The sequence below is a fragment of the Prinia subflava genome, chromosome 13 (genome assembly GCF_021018805.1).
Source record: "Prinia subflava isolate CZ2003 ecotype Zambia chromosome 13, Cam_Psub_1.2, whole genome shotgun sequence".
NCBI classification, from domain to species: domain Eukaryota; kingdom Metazoa; phylum Chordata; class Aves; order Passeriformes; family Cisticolidae; genus Prinia; species Prinia subflava.
In genome coordinates, this window is record NC_086259.1 from 9,465,153 (window position 1) to 9,475,344 (window position 10,192).

Genomic DNA, 10,192 nt, shown 5'->3' on the forward strand with positions numbered 1-10,192 from the left:
GGCAGTGTGGGGCACAGGCTGGGCGGGCAGTGTGGGGCACAGCCCGGGCAGTGTGGGGCACAGGCCGGGCAGTGTGGGGCACAGGGCGGGCAGTGTGGGGCACAGGCCGGGCGGGCAGTGTGGGGCACAGGCCGGGCAGTGTGGGGCACAGGGCGGGCAGTGTGGGGCACAGGCCGGGCGGGCAGTGTGGGGCACAGCCCGGGCAGTGTGGGGCACAGGCCGGGCAGTGTGAGGCACAGGCTGGGCAGTGTGGGGCACAGGCTGGGCAGTGTGGGGCACAGGCCGGGCAGTGTGGGGCACAGGCCGGGCAGTGTGGGGCACAGCCCGGGCAGTGTGGGGCACAGGCCGGGCAGTGTGGGGCACAGGCCGGGCAGTGTGGGGCACAGGCTGGGCAGTGTGAGGCACAGGCTGGGCAGTGTGGGGCACAGCCCGGGCAGTGTGGGGCACAGGCAGGGCAGTGTGGGGCACAGCCCGGGCAGTGTGAGGCACAGCCCGGGCAGTGTGGGGCACAGGCCGGGCAGTGTGGGGCACAGGCTGGGCAGTGTGAGGCACAGGCTGGGCAGTGTGGGGCACAGCCCGGGCAGTGTGGGGCACAGGCAGGGCAGTGTGGGGCACAGCCCGGGCGGGCAGTGAGACCCCCCAGCCCCAGGCCAGGCGCGTTGCCCCGCCTCGCTGCACTCGCTTGTGCCCATCATGGAAAACTGGATCCCAATGGTGCCCGTGTTTGAGTGAGGAAAGCAGATACTATTGGGAGATGCAAAATGCCAAGGGAATCTAAGGATAATTGCTGCACTCTGATGAAAGCTGGTGAAAAATTGTATCAATCACACGCATGTAGTAATAACTTTTCACACCGAACCTTTCATACGAGATGAAGTGTGGCAGAGGAGAGCCCAGGAGCTCCGTGAGGAGCCCAGCCCCGTGCGGGGGCTGCAGCTCAGCCTCTCTCGGCCCTGGCCTCCCCCAGGCTCTGCAGCAGCCCCTGCTCCCGGCCGGCTCAGGAACAGCGCCGGGACGAGTCCCACCGCCCCCGGCAGCTGCTGCAGGCTCCAGGGTTTAAGGACAGAAATAAAACCACCACCCCCACCAAAAACCAACCTGTATATTGTGGCCCTGACTGACAAGTTTGGCAGCTGGCTGATCTGTGTATGCAGAAACATGATAGTGGATATTGTTATTTACTAATCACTTTTATCGAATCGTTAATTTAAATTAACTGATAAAAAAGTTGAGTTTTTCTGGGTCTGACTCTTCCCTATATGTATTAATAACTTGAGATGGAGATAATTCCGTGTGTGTATTTTCTATTTCTGGCTCTGCCTGACTCTCCATGGCCCCGTTTGGTGGCTGGTGCTGTGCTGGGGCTCAGCTGCCCTGGCAGGAGCTGCCCACCCACACTGACAGCAAGGCAGGCCTGCCTTCACCACGTGCTCTGCAACACTTCCTACACCTTTAGCTTTCTAATTTTTGCTGTCCATCCCCTTTGTCCTTCATTTTGCAGCAGATTCCCTGTTCCATGAAGCAGAGACATCTGGGAATGGAAGGATAATTGTATAGAAGTTACAATTATATATATTTTTAAACACTACATGAATTGGCTGCATTTGCCTTCACTTTGTAATGAGACCAGTTTGACTCTGCTAGTGCTTATGTGTGAAGATGTTATTCACTGGGTAACATCTCACATTCCACACTGCATGTTGGGGTATTTTTAACCATGCAAACTTCCCACCTATCAAAGTAATTTGCAAAGGTAATTTTGTTTCTACTCATCTATTACAATAAATCAATGAATAAATAAATTATAATGCAGCAATTAAATGTATAATGAGATGGGCAACAACTATTAATAAATGCAGAGCTAGTTGCCCAAAGGTGAACAGACTCCCCCTCTCTTCTTACAAGTCAGGTAATGATCTTTCTATAACGCAGAAACAAGCAGCTGTTAAACATGTAAATGAAACCAAGGGATAGATGAGTTCACACTACAATACTTTTCTTCAGCCCCATTATTATTGTTACATTATCGGTTCTTCTGTGACTTTTCCTCTGAATATTTAAAGGCAGGGAGGGGTTATGCAATTATGCTTAAACATCCTTTTGCCAAATGCTTGACTTAATGAACCCAACCATGTTGCTGTGGAAGGAGTTGGCTCCCTTCAGCAACCTAACTGGTAAGGCTGAGTTTTATCCCAGCAGAGCTCCTACAAAACCAGTGTTGATCTCCTGGACAATTCAGAAGAAAATGCTGAAACTTCATGAGGGATAGAGGTCCCTTTAAAAAAAACCCACCAAGAAATTGGCATTATTAAATATCTAGTCTAAACAAACCATACAAGTCAGGTATAAATGAGGATATCTTCTAATGTTAAATTTGGCTGTGAAATGCAATATCACTGCTACTCTCAGTATTTGATATTGCTATAAGGAAAAGCAGTTTTCCCCCTGGAGTTTTGCTGCTGTAATAGGCATGCTTGGGGATCCTTCATGTTTCTTCAATTCACACCCATCCTCAATATCTTTTTCTCCTTCAAAATTAATTGTCAGAGAAATACCGTTTCATTGGAACACCTTTATTTCTTCCTTCAGCAGCCACCACAGTGAATCCCTTGTCATTTTTCTCTGGCTCCTTCCTGAGTGTGTGCTCGTGCTCTCTATCTCTCTGTGTCACCTGTGTTTACCTACATGTACTTTACCACCCGAGATCACATTATTCCAAAAACTTGTTTTCAAAGGCATGATTGATGCATTGGGGTTTGCCTCAGTCTGAGCTGGCTCTGACACCCCATTAATGTGGGGCTGAGGAGATACAGCATTGCCCAGGATATCAAGTTGTTCATCTAAAACTTTCTTATATTTAGAAGAGTACAGGTTTCCCTCCCAGCCCCCCATACTGTTTGAGAATTTCAAGGACAGCAGTTGGCAGAGAATTCAATGAAGCTCCAGTGCTTGATTTATTGTAATAGATGGCAGGAAACAGAATTATCTTAGCAAATTAGTTTGGCTGATAGGAAAGCTGGCCAGCAGATAAGGGGCAGTGCTGATGCCTGACCTGACCTGCACATGCCTCTGACAGAGTTTCACCAATTTGAAGTTTAGGATGAGTCACTGCACAGAGCAGAAAGTGCTCAGGAAGAACAAACAAAGCAGGATTTGGCACAAGCTGCACACAGTATGTTCCCTGGAAGCACTGTCCTTGACACTGCCCAGCTGCCCTGCAGCTTCTGGGTCAGGTGAGAAATATTGTCTGATCCATTCATCATTTATACAATTCAGACATTCACAGAAAGTGCTGGACAAATCTTTCAACAGTGTACTGCAGTCACTGATGTGCAACAGTATTTATCAACCCCAATTAAATGATTCCTTTGGCTTTCCACTGCTGCACCTCTCTGGTTCTGTAAAGTCCGGCAGCAGTGGGTGAGGGGGCCTATGGCAGTCAGGTGACTTAGGGAGATTTTGCTAAAGGTTATAGTCACACATGGGTCCTTCATGCAGGCAGAATGCATTTAACTCTCCCCAAACACTGTCTACTCCCACTTTTCCTGTTTATATAGGAAAAAACAGAACACTCCAAGCCTTGAATAAGTTCACAGCATATTCTATTTAGCACTGAATACAGCTGTGTCTGCAGTAGGGCACAGAAGCTCTTTAAAAGCGGGCAGAAAAAAAAAAGATAACTCCAGATATAAAAAGCTCACATTTGAGAGGAGTTCAGTTTGGGAGTTGTCACTAACTGCACACACATATATTGTGCATGTGTTTGTGTCTGTGTGGTTGAGAAGCACAGTTGTCATAAAAAGAAGCAAGACCTTTCCTGCCACATTTCATCTTGCTGGAGCTCCCTGGAGCAGGATGGTCAGGGTGAGAACTGTAGGACAAAGCCCTCAGGTGACACTGTTGGTGCATTGATGTACAAGGTGCTCAGAAGATTTTTTTTTTAAGCATTGGATGTGCTTGGATTTTATGTTGGGCTGCTGAGGATGGCAAGAAGTATTTTTCAGTTCAAGCTCTGACTGTCAGCAGACCCCAAAGGATCCTCGTCTGGAAATGGACATTTTTAGTATCTTTCATCTTTGGGAAGCAAGTGCCTTCCATGCCCTGGGAGTTTGCTCAGAGGTGCTGGCTGGGACTTCACACACAAAAGTGCTGGAGTTACCAGAGCAGTTGATTCTATGCACCAAGTCCCCATAGGCTCAAAGATGCAGAGTGCTGGAACACCTCATGGCAAGAGCAGGCTGAGACATGGACAGGTATCCTGGGCCCTGCAGGTATTGGTGCCAGCAGGTGCTAAAGCCTTGACCCCCGTGTGCCACCTGGATTAGCATATCCGTCAGGGGTGTCTAGGGAAGAGTTTGACACTCCTGATTAGTAGCACTCATCCTGTCTTTGCATGGGCTGGGAGCCCTGCCTGGCTCCTGCAGCCACAACCTACAGCCACCTCTTCGTTCTTGTGACAAGGGTGAGGAAATGAAATTATAAACATGGAGAAAAATATTATGATAAACTTTGGGGGGGGGATGGGGAGAGAGGGACAGGAATGAACCCTTTCTGCAAGGTAAGAACTCAGTGATAAATAGATCTGTGCATATTTCCCAGTCTCATTCCTCACTTGCCAAGTCTGATGCTATTTTCATTAGGCCATGTTACCATACATGTCATTTTATACAAAGGTGCAGTATATCACAACTGGAGGTTGAGGTGCTTGTAGTGAACACAAATGAGCTTGTAATGGTCCATCTGCTTTGATTTTATTTAGTGATCCCTCAAGGGCTGGGAGCTAGAGTGAGAATAACAATGCTTCAACCCATCTGCTATTGTAGTACCAGCTCCAGTTGAATTATCACATGTTCTGAGTGGCTGGCATATGCTGTGACATAAAGCCACAAGAAAGTGTTGCTCTCCAGCTGTTGTGTTGACAAATACTTTTCAGCCAGTCATTAAGTTCAGCTCAATAACCAGGGGGAAACTGTAGCTAAAAGTTGATTATTATTTTATTTTATTTTAAGCATTAGAAATCACTAGTACAATATATTTTATTTTAAAATGTGTCACTAAGGGCACACATTGTATATGAGCTCCAACAATAAAAATTCTCTGTGACGCCCATAAATTTATGTGTTATAGGATTGGATGGGCAGCTCTGTAACTGACAGTGTAAATCTCAGTAATGAGGCTCTGGCTAACTTTGTTTAAGCAGTAGCACATCTCAGGATCTGTATGTATGAACTTGCTGGCCTGGCAGTGCTGTGGGCCACAAACAGGCCTGACCATGGAAGGAACAGCTTGGGAAGAGATTGTGATCTGAGGCCCCATGCAGGGACAGATAACCAGACTGGCTTTGAACTGGGGAGGGAAGTGAGGCAAGACCTGCAGAGAGACAGGTACCTTGAGTGCAACAGGTTCAGGTGGCCCCTCTGGCACTGCACCTCCTCTGGGCTGCAAAGTGTCACTGCTAAAAGTGGCCACTAATTTGGCCTTCACTCCCTCATCTGCCTCCTGAAGAGCTCAGGTCACTCTGGAGGCACCCCAAGTTGTGCCCACACAGAACACTTGTTCCAGAGCAAGTGCAAGAAAAGCGTTTGTGGATCTCTGCTGACAACAGTCAGACTGTCCCCTTGACCTTCCTCTCTCCACCCTGTCCTCTCAGGCTGCTGGAATCCACCACTGTGCCAGGGAACAAAATAAAAGGCATTTTCCCCAGGTTCAAAGGCTGATACACAAACAAGTAAGGGAAAGGAGATATTCCCTGCTCAGGCTGAGAGAATGTTCTCTCTTTCTGCAGGTAGCTGACCCATGGACAGCACACACCTTTTGGGCACTGCCCACTGTCCAGCAGGCACAAGTTCAAGGGGAACAGAGCCAGTAGAATCTCTTCCTGATATTCCAAAACACTCTCCAGAGCTCTCATCCCTGACCTGAGCCGCCCCTGCAGCAGGGAAGGGTTTGTGAGGGGCACAAGCAGAGGGATGGTGCCAAGGCCCCAGTGCTGCCGGTGCCCCAGGAAGGCTGGGTGGGCTCTCCGGGGCTCTGCTGCCCCTCTGTTAACCACTGCACTGGGGAGACAATTCTTAAATACAACTTGCACTCCTATTTTCCCTCAGAAAAACAGTGGGCACTGTTCACACCGAGGCATTTCAGCTCTGGAGGTTTATATTTCCTATTGTACCCAGAGACCCGTGGGTGCCAGCTGTCACTGGCGCTGCCATTGTGTTATGATCCCCTGGCTACTGCAGGAATCGTTGATTACGTTGCCTTTTGAATCAGTTGATTACCATGAATAATAGGCCAAAAAGGCTGTCAGCATTTTGACTTTAACTATAACTGTTACAATTAATTATGGGTTAAATTAGCATATATGCCTAGCAGTAGAGAATATAATACTTCATGGGTAACAGATGATCCTGCAGCTGTAGCATAAAGTGTGATACAGGTTGGGACACAGATAGTTATTAATAAATGGCTTCTATTGTTTGAGGTCCTTATTTATACAAATTAGCAGGCACGACATAATCAACCCAAACTGTATAATTTATAATAATTGATTTCATTTTGACTGACCACCAGTCGGCCTACTACATGCCCTCAGAAGAAAAATAGCCCTATTAGGATAAGTTTAATCCTAAACATAGCTAATGAATCCTATTACTTTAAGGTCATATTTGAAGCTTTTGTTAATTGTCAGAACCATTTTAAATTGATTAGAGTTAAATTAAATCAATGTAATGTTTAGAAAAACAATATTTCTAATGGATGAGGCCAAGCTGACCTCGAATAAACATATTTATCAACCGATTTCAGTGAATGAGAAGGCTAGCAGCTGGGCTCATAATTCATGATTGTCTATAATATGGGAAATGTCACTATCTAGGCCATTAATTATGTCAGGTAATAAATCTGTTGCTCACAGTTGAGCATTTGCCAGTTGGGGTAACAACCCCCTCAGCAAGGTTATGATGTTTGAGACTCTCTCCTGGCCAAACTCATACTTTACAGCAGCAGAACAACTGCACACAACTTTGGGGGGAACAAATGTGGTCTTTTCATAGCTGTCAACTACCTGTCAACATGTCAGACTGTGATAGCTTCGTATGGAATCATCATTTGAAATAACAAGAGTGTTCTATGTGGAAAAGGTTTTGCTGCACTGTGTAACTACATTTTCCAGGCTAGAGAGGTCAACTATTAATAGTTCCTTACAGACCAGCACTAAGTGACTGATTTCAGTAAATGTATCTTATGGCAAAATGTATAATGATAACAGAAATATCTGCTTTGCACAAGTTTGAGAGTGTGAGAAACTCAGAATGGGTTAACATGAGCTTGGGTACAAGGTGAGGGTAATGATGGTAATGATGGGTACAGTTTAATACAACAGGATATAGGAAAAAAGATGCACAGAAGTAAGATCAGTTTAAAGTCAATCATGCATGCAGCAGCTTAGGAAAAGGTCTGGCATTATTGCAGACAAATGACAAAAAACATCTGCTTCCTGTTCAATATCTTGTCAAAAAATAGAGCAAAGATAAACTCAATTTTCATAAAGAAAGGGTGAGAAAATAGTAAAAAATGGCATAGTAGTAACCAAAAGGGGGGAAATTCTCATTTTTATCACAGAAGAATATAAGTAATTAATATAATATTTCTATTGCAAAAGACCAGGATAAATGATGAAAGGTTCACTAAATTAAAAAGAATCTGAAACAGATCAAAAAGATTCCTACAATGTTTTGGGTGACTTTACTTATTCCCTGGCACTGGCCTTTCCATGTTGCATGTTGGTGCAGGGTGCTGTGTTCTGGTCCCCCTGAACTGACCCTGTGTTTGCAATCCCCTTCCTGCAGGCTGCTCTGCTTTTGGAACATCAGCTGGCTTTGCATTTCAGGCTCAGCTGTAAGCTTCAGCACTGAATTTGACCATTAGTACTAATAAATGGCCACATCCTGACAACATTAATCAAAAGTTCCCACAGTCTCAATCGTAGGTTTTGCACAGGTGAGGTGTGAGGCACCAGCAGGACATGATCGACACTTGGGCTCCATAAATTAGCTGTGTCTTCACTGAACCACATCAAATGGCTCTGAACAGCCTCAAGAATGTTGTGAATTGGCCTTTCTCTGCCTTAAGTGTATCAACAGCTCCATGCAAAGCACCTGTGAAAATAAACATGAAATGCAAGTGTAAACTTACATATATTATGAGCAGATAAATAAAAGAGCCTTTCAGTCCCTTTAATATAAAAAATAGTTTCTTGTGGGGAATAGAAAATACAGATGCTTTCTTGACTTCAAATCTCTGGCAGAGACTTTGCTGACACTACTTGCAATTAAGCTTTTAAATAGAAATTGGTTTTAGTTGTGTATAAATTATCAGCAGGTTACGAAGAATACAAGAAAATCAAACACTCAGCTGTGAAACACTGCACTGAAGAGCTGCTTTAGGATATTAAGACAATGTGTGTGTGTGAGATTTTGTGTGAGAAAGAATAAGAGACTGTGTTTGTATGGGTGTATATAATTACTTTTTCATTTCTTGGGCAAAAGCTCTGTATGTGTGTGTGTCTTTTCCTTTATGGCAAGGAAAATTACTCTTCTAACCTGTCTTCAAAATGTAATAACTTTACTTGCAACCAACCACTGTAGACCTGGACTGGACTCTGAATTATTACTGTGAGTTGAAGCATTTCTTTAACAAAACTGAGTCCTTTAATATCCCCCACCTCTGTTATTAGATGGACGAATGAATTTTACTTTGAACATAACATGTGGCATTGTCTGAAAATTGCCAGTATGAACTGAAGTTGGCAGGTATTTTCTTGCTCTCCTCGTCAGTGATTGCCATTTATTATATGTTGCACCTTTATCTGTCAAATACCGCAGAGCGCTATATTGATTTGTGTCTGCCGCAAAGCAAAGGTCACTTTGATCAACATACTACAAAACCAGAAAAAGTAGGGTTCTGACATTTCATTACCTGGGAAAAAAAGGACTAAAATAAATAAGAATATGTTTGAGAACAGAGCACTTCAATATCACAGTGTGCAGTAACTGTAATTAACAAAAGAACTGCTCTATTGAGGTTAAAGAGAAAAAAAAAAAGAAGGCAGGTTTTCTTCCAGTGACTGCTCTTTACATGACTGAGTCTGTAACATTACAGCTGTGATCTTACTGAAGGCTTGCATTCATTACAAATCAAATACGTTTTGCTTCTCAGATTCAGACTTTTAACAAGCAATAAAACTCTGGAACTCTTTAAGGATTGGCAAAGATTTTATAAAACTTTTAATTTTAACTGAGAAACCCTAATCAGGCTGGGACTTTTTCTGCTGTACCCAGACGAGGACGTGGTCTCCATGTAAGGAATGCACAGTCTGAAGAGATGACTGACAGCAGACAGAACAGGACCCACTGCAACATTCTGTGTGCCCCAGGCCCACAGGGATTGGGACACATGGAATGTTGCAGTGGAGGTGCAAAATAAGACCATGTCTTATCTCCATTTGCTAATTCTAGTTCCCAAGAACATGGTTGTCTTTAGGAACTAGCACACAAAATGATTTGGGAGGAAAGTGGGGCTGCAGGTGATGTAGTCTTGTTATTTTCCTTCCTGCCCAGTGTCTTTTAGGTACCCCCTATATTTTGCTTCACTGGGATCAGCAGACACTTTGCATTGTGTAAATAAAATAGTACCTAATTTCTGTGGAAATTTTTCATTTTGTCAGAAACTTCTGTTGTATATTTTGGGAATCTGCTCTTCAGTGTAGCTCTCCTTCCCTTTCCCAGTAGATCCTGCAATAACACCTGTCATTTTTCCACAAGGAAGATAGTTTTCCTAATAAACATAATAATATATGAGTTTGGTGTGATAACAGCACCCTAATGCCCTCAGGATGCCTCTGGTATTTCAGACCCCTGGTTTTTCTAAACAGAAAAATGAATCTTACAAGCGCTACTGCTCTACCTGAACACAAGTAACCAGGTGGCCAGGCTGCTCTCCCCTCATTACTGCTGGGAAGTTTTGGGGTTTTTTTTTCTGTTTTCACAGTGTTCAGCTCTTCACCTGAAGCCACATTTTCATGGAAACCCAGCGAGCAGTGACACCTCAGAGCTTTGCTGCACCTCCGAGCAGTAGGGTGCATATCACAGCTTGCATGGCATATGGCAGTGCTTATCATGTCAATAACAAAGTCTGA